The sequence below is a fragment of the Puma concolor genome, chromosome A3 (genome assembly GCF_028749965.1).
Source record: "Puma concolor isolate L17-30 chromosome A3, mPumCon1.1.hap2, whole genome shotgun sequence".
Lineage (NCBI taxonomy): Eukaryota > Metazoa > Chordata > Mammalia > Carnivora > Felidae > Puma > Puma concolor.
Genome location: NC_141669.1, coordinates 72,585,506 through 72,608,649, shown reverse-complemented (window position 1 = coordinate 72,608,649; position 23,144 = coordinate 72,585,506). Strand labels below are relative to the sequence as shown.

Here is a 23,144-nt window from a genome sequence, read left to right as displayed (position 1 = left end):
GCAGAGGCACTGGTTGCACTGTCAGTCCAGAGAGCTAATTAAGCTTGGAAATGGTCTTAATGGATTGGAGAAACAGAAAAAATATCTTCTCTTTCCTAAGCTCCTAACTCCCATGCAGGAATAGCTCATTAACATCAGAGTTCTGATTATGTAAGACCCAGGGATTTGCTGTTGAAGGGAATGTAGCAACTATTTTGGGATTCCAGTGGGAATAAAGAGGAATGAAAAATTGCTGCAGGTGGGCCTCAGTTTGCTAACAGGAGAAACCGGAAGTAACAGATTTTGACAGGAACTGATTTAGACCCCATTACTAGATTTACTGAAAGGAGATTGGAATGAATCTGGAGGCCTGAAGAATCTAGCTTGGGGCTTGCATCCTGGGTTGGTTGTGAATATTGAATGACTTAATGCAGTGATTCTCAACAAAGGGCTATTTTGCCCTTCAGGGGGTGTTTCACAATGTCTTGAGACTTTTTTGTGTGTCACATTTTTACTGCCAGTAGGGTGCTGCTGGCACCTAGTGGGTAGAAACTAAGGATGCTACTAAGCACCCTACGATACACACTCCCCCAGTCCACACACATACACAAAACAAATAATTATCCAGCCCAAAATATGAACAGTGCTGAGATTGAGAAACCCTGCACCATAAGACAAAAAAAAAAAAAAACCTCTCAGGACAGTACCTGGCACAGAGCTAGCTCTCAGTAAGTGTCAGCTGTTGCTTTTATTACTACAGAGCCAGCACAACATAAAACTGCTCTGGCAAGGAAGCCACTCCTGCTGCCATGAAACAGCTGACTTTTCAATGGTCCCAGCTGTTTAGCCAGGAACTCAGTCTAGCTGTAACTACTTCAGTTTCCAGGGACAGACTTCTACAATGTTTCTGATTCTTGGCATCGTTAGGTCCTGGGTCAAAGTGGGTTGGTGTGTCTGATTGATGAAATATGGATCACCAATCATGTTTGCGCTGTAAGGAAGGATGCAGTTAATTCAGATTTTCCTCTTCTGTAATGGGAGATAGGACTTACTTCCCCCCAAGTTTCCTAAAATGGAGATTCCCAGAGGAAGAAATTCAGAGAGAAAAAGAATAACAAATACCCATTACACTGTAGTATGGAAGTCAATGATTCTGAGAAGTGTTCGAGATTCAGTATCATGGAAACCACTGAAAGAAAGGAAAACAGTTATCTTCCTATGTTGTTCTTAAACAGCAGAATGTTTAAACTGAGGAGTACATCTAGAAGAGATGAAGACTCCTCAACTGTTCTTTCAATCCACTGTAATAATGAGTCCACAAGTCATTCTTAGCACTGCAATAAAATGGTTAGTTCTAACCTATGTCTTAATAACATCTCTGTAGTATTTGATACTTTTGACTCCCATATTATTTAAAATTCATTATTTTTTTGATTTCTGCATTGTCTTATTGATCTCTTTGGCCGGGTTGTTTTCTTCTCTTAAATCCTGAAGTTATCTAGGGTTTAATCCTTGTTTTTCTTTTAACTCTGCACACTCACTAGTTGATCTTGTCTGTGTCCATGGATTCTAATACCAGCTCAGGCTGAATGATACTTACATTTTATGCCTTGTTACAATTCTCTCCCCCAAATGTTGATCCATATAGCCAATCACCTACTTATCATCCTAAATCTGAAGGCATCTCAGCATCAATCTGTCTAGGATGGACAAATTTCTTTATCTTTCTCCTCCACCTATTTCCCCCCATATTTTCTATCCTATTCACCATTGCCAATATTTATCAAAACACTCTAGTAAGAAGGGAAACATTCTATATTCCTCCTTTTTTGATGCCAATATCTAACCAGCAATTAAGTCTTTTCAATCTTCTCTCTGTAATATATCTGCTTCTTTCTCCCTAAACAAAACCCAAAAAATTTAAGTACACTCTACTCCCAATGTGGGGCTTGAATTCACAACCCCAAGATCAAGAGTCTAATGCTCTATGACAGCCAGGTGCCTCTCCAACCAAACTTACTTGTTTACATGTTTTGTCCACTACATTACACTGTAAGTCCCTTAAGATCAGGAATATGTCCTATTCAAATTTATATCTGCATAAGTGAGAGCACCTGCCAATATGACTTTACTGTAAAAATAAAAATATAAACCAATAAAAAATATAGTTTCAGAAAATTCTGGCAAACATTTATTTAGAGAACCAGATTGCTCATCCAGGAAAACATTTATCTTGTTGGATAACATCCTTCTCATTTGGGAAACAACCCATTTATCAGACAACTGTTTTCTCATCAAGAACCTTATATTTGTATATCCACTTATCTTAAGCAATTGTGTTATGCATTTTTTCCTATTCTAAAAACCTCCCCACCTTGAAAGGTACTCACTATTTGAGTTCAAACTGAAAACCCTATAACTATCCTTCCCTATCTTCTTCTTTGAGATACTAAGATTATCAATATAGTTTTCTCCCATGCTGCAATACTTCTAATAAATTCAGCTTTGTGTAATCAACAGGGTATTTTTTTTGTGGGGGGTGGATATTCTAAAAGGGCCAACAATCATTAGGCCCAAACATAGTCCCTGACACACAATGTTAACTCAACAGAGGCTTTTTTCATTAAGTAATAAGTAGAAATTTGGGTAGGGTGTTGTATAAGAGAAATGTGGAAAGGAAAGATGGGTGTTTCTGCTCATTTATACTAAAGGGATCCTGTGTGACCTGGCAGAATTATTTCATGAAATAAGAAATTGTTGATCTCATATTAGCAATAATAAGCCCAAGTGCTAAAGGTATTTGGCATAACCTATTGCTCAATCTGAAATAATTATAGACATAAACACTCAGTATTCCTTATTTTCATTTCTCCCTAGGCCTAGCTGTAACAAGCAAATGAGTCCTTGTCGTTCTCCTAATTCCATTTTCTACTTGATTCATCTGTCTCTTCCCAACGTCTGTGCTTCTAAGAGTCTAACCTTTTCACCAACAGTCAGGATTAGAGATTGTTCTGACAGGCTAATCTACACTAAGGTATTAGTAGGAGATGTTTGAACATGAAGGTGTTGTCATGTTTGGAATGAATAAACCAAACAATAAGCTTTATTGAATGAGCCAATAAGAGCTTTACAGAGGGTAGGAGAAAGGAAGTGGATAAATTATACATAGTTGATCCTTGACATTCTGAAAGGGATTATTATGAGACCCTAAATCTCTGAATTCACAAACATAAACAGGCTTTATCAATCTATCAAGGTAACAAATAGTGGATACAGTCAATTCCCATTGAAATGCAGATGAAGAGTTGATGAGAAGTCTGTTTGGCTAACTTACTAGCTAAAATATTCCTCTTCCACCCCATTCTTCATAGAGATCCCCATACTTCATGCATCAGTAAAATTACAAATTAGTCTATGCTATAAACTTTTGAACACATAATAACTATTGAAACCTGACTATTAAATCTGGGAATGACATGGTTTTAATGTGTAGGACTTGCTTTCATTTACTCAATTACTTGATGGTAATTTTTCTGAAATTAGAATGCTGAACTTAAAATGGCTTTATTTTACCATTACAGAAAGCATGATGCCAAACAGAGTAGGTGTTCAATTCAAGTGTTTACTGAAGAAATAAATTAATTTCCCCTGGTGAAGAGAAATATAGAGCATGACAATAAAATGCCTCAGATCATATAAGGAGTCAGTGGTGGTGCCTGATACGGTGACTACACATGGATTTTTCCAAGAACGTCCCTGTTGATATCCATTTTCCCATTCAGTTCTACTTAGCATTTTCCAGAACAAAAGTATCCAAATTTGGATGGTAAATTATAAGATCACCCTCTGTCTAACCCTGACCTTTTCTCTAAGTTTGAAACTTATTAATTGGTTGTTTTCTTTTTTGTTTGGAAAATATCTTTCCTGGAGCTTAAAAAGCAGTCTTTAGGCTGATTTGTTTCCCTGCAACTGACAAACTACCGAGAGCCAACTCACATTGTGAGACGTTCTCTCAACTTAAGCCAGTGGGCACTTTGCCCTGAAATTCAGAAGCTCAGTATTTCATATCCATGAAATACCAGAACATTTAAATTAAATGTTAAATTAAATAAACTGAAATTTAAAAACACTTTTCTCCCCCACACTCACCAATCTTCCCTTTAGATGTTTCTTCCTTTATTATCTATCAGGTTAAAGGAATGGAAAGGGCCCTCAGTTATAGCATTCTTAAATCTCAATGAGATTGTCAATTCATGAAGTTGGTCAACCAGCACGTGTACATATATATATATGTTCATTTCTGTAAGAAGAAACATGAAATTACCTGATAGGTCTTGCCAGAAACAATGTGAACTTGTCAGTGTTTTCTGTTTCTAGATGAAAAGCTTCTTCTGCACTTTGAGCTTGTGCTTAGGCTCAACATTTGCCTGCATGGGCCAATAGCAGATAAACATTTATTCATTCATACATGCAGTGAATATTTATTTGAAATTTGTTATGTAATAAGCACCATTTCTGTTTCTAGCAGACACTGAGATGGATAAAACAGAGTATCAGTTTTTAAGCATCTTTTGATATATGGATAGAGCTGAAAAGCTAAAGTTTTATTTTCTCATAGAGAAGTGAAATAATATTTTAAGCCCTCTTAAAATTGTTCAGCTCTATGTTCCTAGGTTTTCAGATAATCTCTTGTTGACCTTCAAAGATACCTACATAAGGCAAAAACATCTTTCCTGGAGGGTTCTCTTTACTTTTTGTACAGATTCATATTATTTACAAAACCTGTGTGTCTTAAAAATTATTGTAGATTGCACTTTTGTTCAGAGGGAAAAACAAAACCATTTTGTTTGTTTCATGGAGTAGAACATCAGGTGATTCTTAAAATGGAAAATAAATCTTTGGATATCATTTTTGTTCAATTATGGCCTTTACCAAAGACTATATCTATCAAGCCCAATTATTAGTACCACTCTCCTGGGTGGTAAATCCTAAATGCCACTTGGTCACTTAGCTCTTAAAGGCACTAAATATTTGGTAGGAATAAATCTCCTTCTTTATGTGAATACTAGGCCCTATTCTCTTGTTTTTGGCTCAAAAGGGAAGGAGGCAATATGACTGCTGTCTCAGGAAAAATGGTCTTAAGGCTTATGCTCATGAAACCACTGGCACAGACACAGACTGAGGTCCATAAGACACTGAATTATACCTCAGGAAATAAAAGATGCTTGCAATAAACAGAAAAGGAACAATTTCAGGCTATATACAAGCCAAAAGTGTGTCAAGGCAAAAAATGTGCCATGAGAAGAGGAAGGCAGAACAGCACTCTTGGAGAAAATGAGACTTGGTGGAAGGCACTGCCCACAGAGGAAAGCTGCACAGAAAGGAGAGGTCAGGAAGCCGGGAGAAGAGGAGTCTGGGCAGTTTCATAAGAGGATGCTTTTTTATGGCAGATTTAACTTTAGGCTGCATATGATCCCTGTTAGGAATAAATAAAGATATTTATTAAGTAATTAAGGTTAGAAGAAGACATTCTTATTAAAGAAAATATAAATACATTTAAGATAGAACAACAAAAATTACTTCTCATTACACCATACCCCTGCAGCCACTATGGATGTTTTAGTATCAACTGATTCCAGACTTAATCTGGGCATTTTAAAAGTATGGTTCCAATCAAGTCTGTATCGTGTGGATTTTTTAAATTTAACATTACAATAATAAGCATTTTCCACATTAATTATGCATTTATTTTATTTCATCAAGTACATCTACCATAGTTTCATTTAATAATTCATATATAATTATACCTTTGAATAAGCTCACATTCATTATTACAAATCATTTTGCTATTAACATCTTTGTACTTAACACTACTTTTCCATCATGTTGTCACTTAGAGGGGGAGAGGACAAAACACAGACTGTGGATATGATTAGATAAGATTTTAAATTCTGCCACTTACAGCTTGTGATATTAGGCAGTGTGTCTGACTCCTCTTGAGCCTTGGTTTCTTAAAATATATAATGTGCATCACTATGGTTACTTTGTAGTACTATTTTGAGAATGAGAATTAGTAAGTGTGAAGTGCTTAGAACAGTTGCTGGCACATAGTGCATGCTCAATAGATAATGGTTATTCAATATTGTTATTAGTATGAAGCTTGATATTATATGGCTCTTTGGAGATAATGGGGACTCCAGAGTAAAACTATCTCTTGGAATGTGGGGGAATTCTGTAAGGAAAACATGACAAATAAATTCAAAGCAGTTTATAATCTGACTTAGGGACAGGATATGAGCAGACCCTCCAGTTTCCTGTCTGTAGAGGTTCTCCTACCTTTCCCCTGAGCTGTTTAGGATTCTAGAGAAAGGGAGTGTTTAATTACTGATTTCTTAAAAAAAAAAGTGCTTTCATTAAGTCTTTTTTCCCCTTCAGGTTAAACAGCCCCAATATTAATAACCTTTCCCTGTCAGACCTTATGTTTCTCAGACTAATGCTTTGAATTCTTTTAGTTTTCCACTTAAATAGAAATAATTTCTATTTAAGGCTGTGATGTGAGCCCTCTACCCATCCCCCCCGCCCCCCTGCAGTCCCTACCCCAACATAAATAACTCCTAGTTGGGGTCAGAAAATAAAAATTTGAAAAACAAAGGCAAAGTAAAACTTAAAACTGTCAAAATGTCAGAAAAATAAAAACTGTATAAGTGAATCCCATTCCAAATCTTTTTCTGGCACAATGAACTAAATGGTCAAGACGTGAAAGGAGACTGGATAAAATACTTTGGTAGGTGTTTTATGACTGAAATCTTTATTGAATACATGAATATGTGTGCGCACACACACACATTCATTCCTGTAAGTCCTTCAAAGATTTATTCTCCAATTATCAATCAAAAGAACTCATAAAGGTAGACCCAGTGGACCAGGCAGGATTAGAACTGCCTGCGAAGACAGATGCACTTGCCACAGCATCTGAGCTTTAAACAACCTCACTCACTGCTCATTCCTGGACCAAGTTACAGCTGACAGAGTGGCTCATGATGAACCATTTAGATTTTTTAAAAGCCACAGTCTCTGCTTCTTAGGCCTAATTAAGATTGGAGCTAAACGGCTTGATTTCTTAGTCTTGTTTGTAAGAAATCAGAAACCTGTTTCCTTTAAAGAAAAAAAGAACTAAGAAATGAAATGTTCAAAAAGTTATTGAGATGTGTTTTGTTACTTTTCAGAGAAAAAAAAAGTCAAAGAAAGGACATCACCTTACTCAAATTTTGGCACCTTTACTGAAATCTACAAACATTGTTACTGCTTGGAATTGGAAATTATTTGGCTTCCTTCTTAGGAAAGAAGGGCAGTTGTGAAAGGTTTTGGGTTTTGTAATATTCTCAATGCAGGCTTTGAAAGGCCTTGTCCTCTGCATGGATTTGCTTTTCCACGGACAATATCACAACTGTCATTGAAGTAATTAAATTATGTATTAATTTAAATAATTATTTAAATAAATTATTATATAGATTTAATACATTTTATTATACATATTAAAACAATATTAGCTTAGGCAATTAATAAAGAGTCATAAAATGCTTGTTTGTAAAAACAAAACACTTTTTTAATACTGAAATAGAACATCGTTTTTTTCTTAAACTCGTCTATTGCAGGTGTGTCTTAAAACTTTAGATTTGTTTCCCTGCCTTCCAGTTTATCTTGCCATCTATCATTAATTATATGTAAGCAAACATTTAAATACAGTAAGGGAACTTCTATTTCAGGCATTCGATATTGAGTTCATCTTTAATAAAGAAAGTGAGGGAAGAGGGACCAGAATAGGGCACAGGCTATATAAGCTGAATGAGGGAAGGGGCAACTGTTTGAGGGTTTAAATTTGATGTTTAAAAGGAGCCACTGCTAGGGGTTATGTTAATGCTGTATGTGTTTTTCAATATCGCAGATACGCTGTATATCTGTTTCATGCTATACGGTCATCTATGCTTTAAACATAAAAATAAGACTTTTTTCCTCTTCCCTCTCTTGTTTACTCTTGTGGGGATGAGGTGGGAGGATGTACTGCTTCCATTGAGAATCCACGTTCTCTGTGAGCTTACTGTGACATAAGAGGAAATGTGTATATCATAATGAATAGGCAGGAGTGCCATGTGATGCAGTCTTTGAATGGAAAACATCAGAGCTAAAGTCCTTTGGTTTGGAGGAGGAAATTCCATTGGTATTTCAGCTGGAACTCCCTGGTGCTGCAGTGGCAGCGTGAGGGTAGGATTGAGTTCAATTCCTTTCCACAGAAAATGGGCTTTACATTACCCATGAGATTCACTCATTCATTCCATTAAGGCTTATTCATCAGCTCCCATGTTGGGGGTTAAGGTAGTTATTGTGTATCATCTGGCTGTGGAAAAGTGGACACTTTCTGTAAAATAAGAAATACGTTGAGTACTGGTATTAATATAGTTTTCAGACTAGTCTTTTGCTGGTGTCTTTTCATATGATCTGTGTCAATTATGACAGAAATCTTTTCAGTGATCTTATATTCCAAGTTAAACATATTCCAAATAGAGGGTTCCTTAAAGAGTTAGAGGTATGCTTTAGGTTTGGTGTATGTTATAAATTAACCCGTGACCACCCCCCCCCCCCCCAAATGATATGTTAGAGTCCTAACCTCCAGTACCTCAGAAGGGAACATTATTTGGCTATAGAGTATTTACAGTTAAAATGAATGACTGGTCTCCTTATTACAAAGGAAAATTTGGACACTCTATTAGTCTGCTTGGGCTACCATAATAAAATACAAGAAACTGAGTAGCTTAAAACACGGAAATTTATCTTCTCACAATTCTATAGTCTAGAAGTTCAAGATCAAGGTGCCATCAGGGTTGGTATCTGATGAGACCTCTTCCTCTGGCTTGTGGCCATCCTCTTACTGTGTCCTCAACACAGCTTTTCTTCAATATACATGCAGAGAAAGATAGAGATCTCTCTTACTCTTCTTACAAGGACACCATGCTATCAGATTAAGGCTCCACTCTTACAATCCCATTTAATCTTAATTAACTGCTTATAGGCTCTATCTCCAAATACAGTTACACTGTCAGAGCTTTAACATAAGAATTGGCAAGGGGCACAATTCAGTCCACAATATACACACATAAAAGAAGATGATGTAAAGAGATGGGGAGTGAATATAAGAAAGAATCCAGCCTCTTGACACCTCAGTTTCAGATTTCTAGCCTCCAGGACTATGAGGCAATACATTTTTATTGTTTAAGGCAGCCCTAACAGACTAATCCTGCATGCCCTTCATGATCTCATAAAGTAGACGTGATCTATGTTAGTCTCATGGTCATTACACTCAGACACTTGAGGCCTACTCAAAGGAGCAAGAGAAAAGTAAAGTAAGCCTAGGTCTTCTGAAAGAAATTTTGAAAGCTTCTAGCAGACCGATATCTGGTACATCATTCTCTTTTAGGCAAATACATTCAGGCATTGCTGTTCCTGTGAATAGCTATCCACCTCTCAGGCATTTTGGAGCAACTGTTCTGAGGGTAAAAGGCAACTGTGGAAGCCTAGATTGAGAAGCCAGATGAGCATCAACAAAGCCAAGATGAATATTTCTGGAGAGTCCAAGACAGTGACATAGAAAGGCCCTGAACTTATGCCCTCCATAGACACACCAAATATATACCTGTTTATAGAGCAATTCCTCTTGAAGAAGAACTGAGGTATGACTGTAAAGATTCTGCACAACAAAAATAGACCACATAGAGAATGGCAGGAGAAACGTGGTAATTTATGGCACAGAGACCATGAGCAGATTTGTCTGCCCTGGGACAGAGGAAAAAAAAAACACAGTTTAAAAGGGCAGCTAGAATAGAACTCCACCATATGGCAAGTGACATCTGGGAACTCTTTCTAGGTTGGAGGGTTGGTAAATGCCACAGTTTTACATGTCACCACCACCACGATAGTGTACAGGAGGTAGGCCTACTGCTTCAGAGAGCCCTGGATTCCTAGCCCATACCATACCCAGCCACTCCACTGTGGTGTACAGTGGAACACCCCTGGTCAGCACTCATTATGGCTCCGGCTGTCTCGCGAAGGTGACACAGGTGCAAAGCACTCTGGAACACTCCAGGTAAGGCCCATCCCACTTTGGCTCCAGATGACTTGCCAGTGCATTCCAGTACAGAATAACTGGGAAGACCCCGCCCCACCCAGTGTGTGCTCACTTCAGCTCTGGTCAACCAAAGTCACCAGGCACATATACAAGTCTACAGCCATACACAAGACCATTCCTTCAAGTTTTGGAGAAGTAGCTGCTCTGCCTAATTCATAGAGACAAACACAAAAGTCAAAATAAGGAGAGACAGAGAAATATGCTCCAAATGAAAGAAGACAAAATCTCATGGGGAAAAAATGAAATGAAATGGAGATAAGCAGTTTGCCAGATAAAAATTTCAAAGTAATGGTCATAAAGATAATCACCAGACTGGAGAAAAGAGTGGATGAACTCTGAGATGGAAAGAGATGGAACAAAGAGATAGAAAATATAAAAAAGAACCAGAGTTGTATGCAATAACTGAAATGAAAAGTATATGAAACAGTATCAACAGTAGATTAGAAGATGCAGAAGAATGGGTCAGCAATCTGAAAGACAGAGTAATGGAAGGCAACTAAGCTGAACAGCAAAAAGAACAAAAAGAATTTTAAAAACTGAAGGCAAGTTAAGAGATCTAACGAACACCAAGCAAGCAATTATTTGCATTATAGGAGTCCCAGAAAGAGAAAAGAGTGGTAAAGGGGCAGAAGAAATAATAACTGAAATTGCATAAGAAAATAGACATCCAAGTTCAGAAAGCAAAGAGAATGAACCCAAAGGAAAGTCACACTGTGGCACATAATAATTACAATGTCAGCTATTAAAGATTTAGAAAGAACTTTAAAAGCAGCAAGAGAAAATACAACTAGTTACATACAAGGGGAGACCCCATAAGGCTCTCAGCTGATTTTTCAGCAGAAACTAGCAGGCTGAAAGGGAGTGGCATGATATATTTAAAGTGCTGAAAGGACAAAACCTGCAACCAAGAATACTCTACGCACCAAGGTTATCATTCAGAATTAAGAGAAAGATAAAGGGTTTTCCAGACAAACAAAAGTTAAAGGAGTTCATCACCACTAACCCAGCATTACAAGAAATGTTAAAAGGACTTCAGGTGGAAAAGAAAAGGCCTTAATTAGAAGACAATTATGAAAGGAAAACATTTCCTGAGTAAAAGCAAATGTACGGTAAAGGTAGTAATCACCTACAAAGCTAGTTATGAAGATTAAAAGACAAAAGCAGTAAAATCAATTATATTTAAGTAAGGGGATTCCAATAATAAAAAGATGTAAAACATGACAACATATATGTACAACACAGAGGGAGTAAAAATGTTTTTAAAAAGTGACCATGAACTTCATGTAGACCACTAAATACTTAGAATGTTATATGTGAACCTTATACTTACCAAGAACCAATACACACAAAAAAATAGCCAATCATAACACTAAAGAAAGTCATTAATCGTAGTGAAAGAGAGCAGGATAATGAGGAGCAAAGAACTACAAAAACAACCAGAAAACAATTAACAAAATGACAAAAACATATTTATTAATAACTACTTTAAATATAAATGGTCTAAATGCTCTAATCAAAAGACATAGGGTGACAGATTGGATAAAAAAACAAGACCCATCTGTGTGCTACCTACAAGAGACTTACTTCAGACCAAATGACACATATAAACAAAATGAAGGGATGGAACAAGATATTCCATGTAAATGGCAATAAAAAAAAAAAGCCAGGGTAGCAATGCTACATCAGACACAATAGACTTTAAAATAATGACTATAACAAGAGATGAAGAAAGGACTTATGTAATGACAGAGGGATCAATCTAGCAAGAGTATGTACAATTTTGAATATCTATTCACCCAACATTGGAGCACCTAAATGTATAAAGTAAATATAAGCATAAGGGGAGAAATTGACAGTAATACAATAAGAGTAGGTGAATTTAGACAGACACAAAATCAATGAGGAAGTAGTCTCTTTGAATGATGCATTAGACTAGATGGATTTAACAGATATATTTAGACTATTCCATCCTAAAAGAGAATACACATTCTTTTAAAGTACACATGGAACCCTCTCCAGGATAGATCACATTATTTAAGAAAATAGCACAAAACTAAAAATCAGTTACAAGAAAAAAACTGGAAAAAACACAAACACATGGAGGCTAAACAATGAATGGATCAATGAATAAATCAAAGAGGAAATTTAAAAATACATGGAGACAAAAATGGAACAGTGCTTCAAAAATCTTTGGTCTACAGCAAAAGCAGTTCTAAAAGGGAGGTTTTTATCAATATATGCCTATCTCTCAAAGCAAAATTTCAAACAATCTCAACTTACACCTAAAGTAAGTAGAAAAAAAAAAAAAAAGAACAAAGCCTAACGTTACTAGAAGGAAGGAAATAATAAAGATCAGAGTGGAAATAAACAAAGTTGATAAACCTTTAGCCAGACTCATCAGGAAAAAAAAAAGGACCCAAATAAAATCAAAAATGAAAGAGGAGAGTAACAGTGGACATCACAGAAATATAAAGGATTATAATGAACTACTATGAAAAACTATATACCAACAAATTGGACAACCTAGAAGAAATGGATAGATTCCTAGAAACATATAATCTTCCAAAACTGAATCAGAAGAAATAAATAATCCAAACAGACTGGATTACTAGTAACAAAATTGAATCAGTAATAAACTTTCAACAAACAAAAGTCCAGAAGCAGATGCCTTTACCTGTGAATGCTACAAAACAGTTAAAAAAGAGTTAATAGCTATTCTCCTTAAACAATTCCAGAAAATAGAAGAGGAAGGAAAGCTTCCAAATACATTCTATGAGACCAGCACTACCCTGATAGCAAAACCAAAGCCTCTGCAGAAAAACCTACAAGCCAATATCCTTGATGAACATAGACATAAAAGCCCTTAACAAAATATTGGCAAAGCACATTCAACAAGGTATTAAAAGGATTGTTCACTAAAATCAAGTGGGATTTATTCTGGGGATGAAAGAATGGTATGTATCAAAAGAAAATGAAATTATTTGAAAAAATACATGTGTCCCTATATTTTTTGCAGCATTATTTTATTTTATTTTATTTTTTTTTATTTTTATTTTTTTTATTTATATATGAAATTTATTGTCAAATTGGTTTCCATACAACACCCAGTGCTCATCCCAAAAGGTGCCCTCCTCAATACCCATCACCCACCCTCTCCTCCCTCCCACCCCCCATCTACCCTCAGTTTGCTCTCAGTTCTCAACAGTCTCTTTTGCTTTGGCTCTCTCCCACTCTAACCTCTTTTTTTTTCCTTCCCCTCCCCCATGGGTTCCTGTTAAGTTTCTCAGGATCCACATAAGAGTGAAACCATATGGTATCTGTCTTTCTCTGTATGGCTTATTTCACTTAGCATCACACTCTCCAGTTCCATCCACGTTGCTACAAAAGGCCATATTTCATTTTTTCTCATTGCCACGTAGTATTCCATAGTGTATATAAACCACAATTTCTTTATCCATTCATCAGTTGATGGACATTTAGGCTCTTTCCATAATTTGGCTATTGTTGAGAGTGCAGCATTATTTTAAATAGCCAACTTAAAAAAGCAAACTAAGTGTCCAGTGATTGATGGAGAAAGAAGATGAGGTATACATATGGAACAGAATATTAATCAGCCGTAATGAAGAATGAATCTTGCCATTTGTGACAACAAGGAAGGTAAGAGAAATACTGTATGATTTCACTTACACATGGAATCTAAACAAACAAAATCAGAAACAGATCCATAAATACAGACTCATAAATACATTGACATCCACCAGTTTATTCAGAGTGGGGGAGAGGGAGATACAGGCTTGCAGTTATGGGATGAATACATCATGGGAATGAAAGGTACAACATGGGGAGTATAGCTAATGGTATAGGAACAGTGTATGGTGACACATGGAAGGTACACTTGTGGTGAACATTACATATACAGATGTTGAATTACAGTGTTGTATCTTGAAAATACTTTAACATTGTGTGTTAACTATACTTTAATAAAAAACAAAACAAAACAAGGTGGAGAAGAAAGAATGGCCCAAATAATGAGGCTGCATGAGCAGAGTGGGACTTCAAGATAAGGTTGACTTAAGGATGTTAGTGAGATAAACAACAAAAGTGTGAATTACCTTAAAGAGTGGTAGGGAGAGGAAAATATTTTATTTGTAGAAAATTTTCACAGAGCATGGAGATCTAGTGGTGAGGAATGGGAAAATCAGAGATCAGCAAGTGAAACACCTGTTGAATATCTCCAATAAAGATTATTTACCTCTTTCAAGAGCCAAAATTCCTAGCTCCCCATGAAGCTAAATTATGGGGATTCTTGATCTCCCTTGAGCAAAGTATCTGCTTTACACACTTTTTGGTTAAAAGACAATTTATTAAATACTTAATCCTACACTGTCACATTAGTCGATTCTGGTTCCATGATTAACAGAAACTGACATAATATCACATGGATTCAACGATTTGAAGAAAAAAGAAAATGACTTTTAGTCATCTTAATACAACTCATTTTTTTGGTAGTAATCTTTACAAGTCTTTTCGAGATCTCCTAATTCCCTTTTTCTATGTCTGGTAGAAAATATGTCACTTTTTTTTTATAACATTTTGCCAAAGATCCAGATGTCTACATCTTATTATGTTGTCAGACAGCAGGTTTTTAGCCTTCTATTTCAACATGTTATATTTTCAACACTCAAAGTAGCTTTTTTTTTTTTTAAATGGTGGTTGTTGCATTAGGACATAATGGAAGCTGTTTGCTTTTGTTAAAGTAAGAGAAAAAAAATGGAGTGAAATGAACCGTGTTTTTTTGATGCTAGTTTTTCCTATGAAGATTGTTACTGATGATATGGCAGAAAACATACTCCTGTATTAACAAGGTCACTCAGTCCCAAAATCCTATTAATGTGGAAAATGACAGAACCAAGCTGTGTGGTGACAAATAAGGCCAATTCTCACCTTGTGTTTTTAAGATTCCTTGATCAAATTCACATAGATAGCAGGGAAGCTGAGGACAAATTCAGGAAATGTGCATGACTCTGTAAAAAAAAACATAATTCATATATCTTCAGTATTATTTTCTAATTTTACTTGCCTTTTACTTTTTTCAAAAGTAATGGTAGCAAACTAAATCAAGAAGTATTTTCTAATTTATAATTATATAAAAGATTTATCTATAGAAGTATAAAGGAACCTACTGAGTAGAAAATTTCAAAATAAACATATATAATATCCCTGACATGTTTACTTTTTTTAGAACTAAAAGCACCAAATAGTCATTTGCATTTTGAACGATAGCAAACACATTTCAGATTTAGTTGTCAATTTAATGAAGCCTCAAATATTGATTTTAGCAAAACAGTAAAGTAGGAAATAAAAATAAAAAGGATCATTATAATGGTACCCCAGAGGGAATAACTCTGGTCACTTCAGTCAATGATAAACTGATTTTAGTGGTATGGACTAGACAAATAAAAATAACGATTGCCTTGACTTAGCTTAAGCTGAAAAATCTTTCAGGTTTATGACTTCATAAATTGTTCTGAATGTTTAACATCCCATGAAAAAGAAGCAAACAATGAAGATACTTCAATCAAGAATACAAAACCAGTATCCTCAGGCAAAGCCTTGTAATTCAGATTTAGCATCTTATCTGTGTTTGCATTGCAGAAGAGCCTCCTTTGACTATGCTCAGAGCACCTCCATGCACATATTACCAACAATTTTACTGTACATTCTAAACATCTAGCAGTCTTCCTGACTTCAATGGTGTTGTAGCTAACTGAAACTTTTGTATACTAGATTATTTCTTTTTTTTTTTTACGTTTATTTATTTTTTGAGACAGAGACAGAGCATGAACGGGGGAGGGTCAGAGAGAGAGGGAGACACAGAATCGGAAACAGGCTCCAGGCTCTGAGCGGTCAGCACAGAGCCCGATGCGGGGCTTGAACTCACACACCACGAGATCGTGACCTGAGCTGAAGTCGGACGCTTAACCGACTGAGCCACCCAGGCGCCCCTAGATTATTTCTTTTAATGCTTCATGATCCTTTGTTGATTATAGATAAATTCTACACATTGTGAGAATAAACTAGTCTTGCATGTAGTGGTAGCTTAACTGCTTGGATCCATCAAATATTTTCCCTTCTCATTGGAAAACATAAAAAGTCCAGTTAGATAGTTATTGACTATGAGGCTGACATAAAATAGGATCATGAAAAAATTAAGTTTTACATTTATTTCCCAGTCAGTAATAGACCATGCTATGGAAGTGTTGTCTTGAAACCTCAGAAGGCTTCAATCTGTCTTTAAATTGAACTGGAAATTTCTCAATAAATACAGCATATGCTAGACTCTATAGAGGTTAAATCTGTATCAACCATGTTCTCTTTCTATATTTAAATAGTATTTATGGAATGAGAAAGAGATTGTATTAGAGCTTTTGTTATTTTTACCTATGTCACAGCCTCAGTTACTTAATTACCCACTCTGATTTTTTGTTTAAAATGTGTAGTATATCTTAATAGAACTCCTGTTATTGCTCCTATCTGGAATATTCTTATCATCATGGTAAACTTACCTGAAGTCTAACCTTCCCTATAGATGGATGTAAAAATGTGCTTAAGTGACCCATGATACATTTCCCACCTCCAGGGCCAGTAATGACTTACTCTATTTCCCTAGGCCACTTACATTTGCCCTTGTTATAGACTCCCTTGTCTTATTTTTTTCCCCTAAGGTACATACCCTTTAGTTCTAGCCTACTGTATAAGACCCTCAACATCAAGCTTTCCACAAAACAGCATACACTACATACTCTTTTAATAAAATATTTTAATTATTCTTAAATTTTTCCTTTAGTTATTGAGAGGTCCCAAACTAAATTTACCTCTTATATTTATAAATATATGAATTCCCATCCCTTTAAAATTCCAGTCAGTTTTTTCCCTTGGATTTGTCTGATTTGTATTTTTCTTCATGTGACATTTTAACCTATTAAAAACATATGGTATCTCTTTTTGAATCAAAAGCTGGATGACTAAATAAAGTAGAAGATTAATACATGCTTGTCAATGGGTCATTTAAAAACCTGTTGGCTACTGTGTTAAGTTGCTACAGAAGTTGGTTCCTGTTTCCAGTAAGTTCAATCTGCCAGGAAAAGCTAGATATGTACAAAAAGTTCAGATTAAGAAATCGTATTTTATGTGTAAAAGCAAATGATTGTACTAATGGATTCAGCCTAAAAGGAGAAGAGTGGTTTCATTGGGACATGTAAAATGGGTCATGAAAGAGTATGGAATTTGCCTAGGTGAATTTTGGTGAAAATAATTTGTGAGACAGAGTAAACATAAATCAAGGGAAAGAGAAAAGATCTTACTTACAGTTTAATGAGTTAGAACCATTCCCAAAGAACTGAGGATATTAGGATTGGTTGAAATAGATATTATTTAAATAAAAATATCTTCAAATGAACTATGAGTAAATTTAAGGACTGTTTTTTTTTTGAGAAGAACAATACTATAGATAAACCCCTTAGAAAGAAAAGGAGGGAAAAAAAAGAGAAATTTTAAAAAGTTCTAGAATGAGGAAGTGGATACAAAAGAACTTATTTCAATGAAAATAAGATACCATCTGTTCAACAAGAAAATAAATAAAATTATAAAGTTGCAGTAATTAAATGGAGATAAATTAGCACAGGAATAAACATACAGACTAATGAAACTGGGGAAAGTAGCCATTAGGAAGTCTATATACCATATAAATTTAATACAAATAGAACAATTATTCAATAAAACTGGTCAAGCAATTGGCAGATCAATGAAAAGAATAGATATTTTTTCTCATACCATACAAGATGTAGGAAAATGAGTGCAGCTAAAAAAAAAAAGTGGATTTAGAGGGAACATACCTCAACATAATAAAGGACATATATGAAGAAACTATACCTGACATCCTCGGTGGTAAACACCTGAAAATTTTTCCTCAAAGATCAGAAACAATACAAGGATGTCCACTCACCACTTTTATTCAACATAGTACTAGAAGTCTTAACCATAGAAATCATACAAGAAACAAAAGGCATCCACATGGTTAAAAAAGAAAAATGTTACTATTTATAGATGACATATAGAGAGAACTATAAAGATTCTACAAAAAAAAAACTATTAGAAGAACTTTGGAAAGTTGCAGGATATATAATGAATATACAGAAATCTGCTGCATTTCTATACATTGATAATAAAGTAGAGGAAAGAGAAATGGACAAAACAGTCCCATTTACAACTTCACCAAAAATAATAAAATACGTAAGAATAATTTTAACCAAGGAGATGAAAGACCCACACACTGAAGGCACAAATGGAAACATGTACCCTGCCTATAAAGTGGAAGACTAAATATTGTTAAAATGTTCATATTGCCCAAAGCAACTACAGATTCAATGCAATCCCTATTAAAATACCAACATTTTTTATATAACTAGAAAAAAGAATCCTAAAATGTACATGAAACCACCAAAGACTGGAATAACCAAAGCAATCTTGAGAAAGAACAAAGCTGCATGTATTGCAATCCTAGATTTGAAGATACACTACAAACCTACAGTAATCAAAACAGTATCTGACAGAAAAGTAGACACACAGATCAATGGAACAGGATAGAAAGCCTCGAAGTAAACTCATGCTTATATGGTCAGTTAATCTATGACAAAGGAGGCAAGAATATACAATGGGGAAAAGACAGTCTCTTCAACAAGTGGTGCTGGGAAACTAAATGCAAAAGACTGAAACTGGAGCACTTTCTTACACCTTACACAAAAATAAACTCAAAATGGATTAAATATCTAAATGTAAGACCTGAAACAATAAAAATCCTTGAAGAGAGCACAGGCTGTAATGTCTCTGATATCAGCCATACCAACATTTTTCTAGCTGTGTCTCTTGAGGCAAGGTAAATAAAAACAAAATAAACTGTTGGGACTATATCAAAATAAAAAGCTTCTGCACAATGAAGAAACAATCAACAAAACTAAAAAAACATCCTACTGAATGTGAGAAGTATTTGCAAATGACATATCGAATAATGGGGTAATGTATAAAACATATAAGGAACTGATAACAGCTCAACACCCCCAAAACAAAAAATCCAATTAAAAAATGGGCAGAAGATATGAATAGACATTTCTCTAAAGAAGGCATCCAAATGGCCAATAAACACAAAAAAAAAGATGCACAAAAAAAAGAGGCTCAATAAACACAAAAAAAAGATTCATCATCAAGAGAATATAAGCCAAAACTAAAGTAAGATATCAACTCACACCTGTCAGAATGGCTAGAATCAACAACACAAGAAACAACAAGTGTTGGCAAGGATGAGGAGAAAAAGGAACTGTCTTGCACTGTTGATAGGAATGCAAATTGGTGTAGCCACTGTGGAAAGAGAATGGAGTTTCCTCAAAAAGTTAAAAATAGAACTACCCTCTGATCCACTAATCACACTATTGGGTATTTACCCAAAGAATACAAAAAAGCTAATTCAAAGGGATACATGGACCCCAATGTTTATTGGAACATTATTTACAACAGCCAAATTATGGAAGCAGCCCAAGTGTCCATTAATAGATGAATGGACAAGGAAGATGTGGTATGTATGTACAATGGAATGTTATTTAGCCATAAAAAAGAATGAAATCTTGCCATTTGCAACAATATGGATTGGGCTAAAGAATATAGTACTAAGTGAAGTAAGTCAAAGAAAGACAAATAGCATATGATTTCACTCATATGTGGAATTTAAGAAATGAAACAAATGAACAATATTAAAAAGAGAGAGAGAGAGAGAAACCAAGAAATAGACTCTTAACTATAGAGAACTGATGATTACCAGTGGGGAGATGAGGGTGATGGGTGAAATAGGTGAAGGGGATAAAAGAGTACACATCATGATGAGCATTGAGTTATGTATAGACTTGTTGACTCACTATATTGTACACCTCAAACTAATAACATGGCATGTTAACTATACTGGAATTAAAATAAACTTACAAAAAAATCTAAACTATATGGCATCAACATGGAATACATACATACATACATACACATTTGTTTTTGGAAATGTTTTTGGATGAATGTGTATATATATATAAATTAGGGATATAACTGTGTACGAATGTACAAATATATCCCTAAGAGCCTTTATTTACAACCAAAAAATGATTTTAATATAAATACAAGAACAAAGTTTGGAAGGCTACTGGATGGGTCATCAATTCTCTAGGAAGCTTGGGCAATAAAAGGTCAGGAATGAACACTAAGAAGGACAAATCATGATGCTACAGAAGCCTTCTTCAACTGTCACTCCTGCCTCTGGAAATGGCCTCACTGCCAGTGCTGGAAGGAATGTACTTCTGTCCTCTCCTCTTTGTATCATATCTGACTGGCCAAGTCTGCATACCAAGGGAGTTACCAAGAGAGTAAGTGATAACAGCTATTTGTGACGTATATAGGAGGCAATACCGACTCTCACAATGACTTATCCCTCAAAAACAGACATGGATTTGCAGATTTGCATGTGAGTATCCTACATTGCTGTAGGAGATAAGACTAGCCTATATGAAATATCTAAGGAATAAGACAGCATGTATTAAATTTTATAATTATTGATACACTTGTTTTTTGCTAGAAAACCTTGGAAAAGAGAGATTTAAATGATTAGAATGGCTGAGAAGACTTTATAGAAAAAGTACTGACTTGGAATGGACTTTAAAAGATGGATAAAATTTGTTACATATTGCCTGTGTCATTGTATAAATATATATGGACAAGTATATATGCATGAATAATTATGAATGTATCTTCATCCTACATAGGGTACACTTAGTGAGTTGTTTAGTACACTGAACGTCGCTCGAGTCATGGAAGGATTCAATTTTTCTCAAATAATCCACTGATTTTTATGATAAGATCCTGAGCTCATTTAACTCCAGTTATCTTACAAATAAAACTTTTCATGAATATACATAACTAAATAGGGTGTAAATTATAACTGTATACTTCTTGATAAATTTTCACGAATTGAACAGATCATATAACCAGCACACAGATCAGGAAACCTAACATTTCCACATCCTAGAAGTCTCAGTTGTGCTGCTCCTCATCACTGCCTTTGCACAGTTTACTAATATCTTGACATCCCTCACCACAGTGTTTGGTTTTTGAACTTCACATAAATAGAAACATACAGAATATTTAATTCTGTTCTAGCTCTTACAATCAGAATTATATTCATGAGATTTATCTAGGCTACATGAAACAGTGCTTATTTTCCCTCGTCACTATGTAGCATTCCATTTTAGGAATATATCACCATTTATCCATTCTATTCAGTTCATTTTCAAGGTTTCCAAACTTTGGCTCTATCAATATTGCTGCTGTGGATATTCTATTTGTGAAGATATGGATACTTATCTTTAAAGTAAACATTTAGAGGTAAAATTAGAGGTAAAATTTCCAGGTCATAGTGTATGTATGTTTTAACAGATACTAACAAATGGTTTTCAAAAATGTTTGTTAAAATTTACACTTCCTTCAACTGTGTATGAGGATTCTGGTTTTCCAAATCTTCTCCAGGGCTTGATATGAGCAGTTCTTGTTTGGTTTCTCACTGTGGTATTAACCTGGGTTTACTAGGGTGATTAATGAGTTAAACCACCTTTCCATATGTTGATTACATATTTTATATCCTTTACTTTTGGTGTGTGTGAAATTGGCTGTTCAAGTCTTTTGGCCATTTCATTACTTGGTTGTCAGTTGGTATTGCTTTATAGTGCTTTCTATATTCTGGATGAATAATTTTTCTGTTATTCATATTGGGAATATTTTCTACTTTCTAGTCAACTTCTCCCTTTCTTAACTGTGCTTTTTGATTAATAAAGTTTTCAGTTTTATTAAGGCTAGTTTATCAATCTTTCCCTTTATGGTTAATGCTTTTTGTATGTATGTCCTACTTTAAAACATGGATATCCACTTGACCAAGCATCAACTATTGATAAAATCATAGTTTCACACATGTAGTACAGTACAGGATTTTTTTCCACAGATATAGTGACTGTGCTTTTTCTCTTTTTAACTTCTCTGTTCTGGAGCCAGTTTATGTATGCTTGCCAACATAGAAAACAACTACCCTCTGCAAATGGCAAAGGATGATAAAGGCTCAACTTCCAGGCAGAGATAAAATTTAGTGTGCTTCCAGAGAATATGGTCTAAAGATAATGCCAAAAGTGTGGCTGTAAAGTCAGTATCTCACCTTTCCCTCTAATCAAGTGCTAAAGATCTGATTTGTATTATCTTCATTCTCACTGACTCTGACAGTTCAAACCCAGGTGAGCTCTTGCCTAGGTTATTTCAATGCTTCTCACTTTTTCTCCCTGCTTTCCCCCAGTTACCAGGATGATCACTCCTGTCTTTTAGTCCTTCCAGTTACTTCCTTTCCTACAGGGTGAAGATGAGAAGCAGGGCCATTGCCCACATCACTATTTTACCTCTTTCCCCTCTTGCATTTACCTTACAGCAGAATCGATAGCAATTGGCTAAATCTTCAGATTTAGCTATAGGAACCTGTGCCTTTTTCCTTGCATTTCTTCTGTGAAGAATTTTCCACTCCTCTCCTGACAAGCTCTTACTCATTCTTAAAGCTCCAGCTCAAATTATAAATTCTATATGAAGCTATTTCTCATTCCTTATGACAGAAATTAATCATTTACTTCTATTTACTTGGTTCAAACTGATATTATTTCTCTGGTATCATATCCATCTTCATATCCCAAATACCTGGGAACTATTAGATGCTTAATAAATATTGGTTGAATTGAATCAAGTTGATGAATTTCGATCTTCCTATAACATTACTCACCCCCTTCCACACATACACACAAACCAAATGGGTTGGAGTTAAAAATTAAACATTAAAGCTTAGACATGGTACAAGGTAAAATTGAATATT

The 23,144-nt window shown here is 35.2% G+C and overlaps 1 long non-coding RNA gene across 1 annotated transcript in view; it reads left to right on the top strand.

Moving 5' to 3' along the window:
- The window catches only part of LOC147582529 (uncharacterized), a 236,753-nt gene that overhangs the window by 150,784 nt on the left and 62,825 nt on the right, over window positions 1-23,144 (top strand). Inside the window, exon 2 of the long non-coding RNA XR_015248743.1 lies at window positions 13,676-13,816. This is a non-coding gene — a long non-coding RNA (uncharacterized LOC147582529). The remainder of the gene's footprint in view (window positions 1-13,675; window positions 13,817-23,144) is intronic.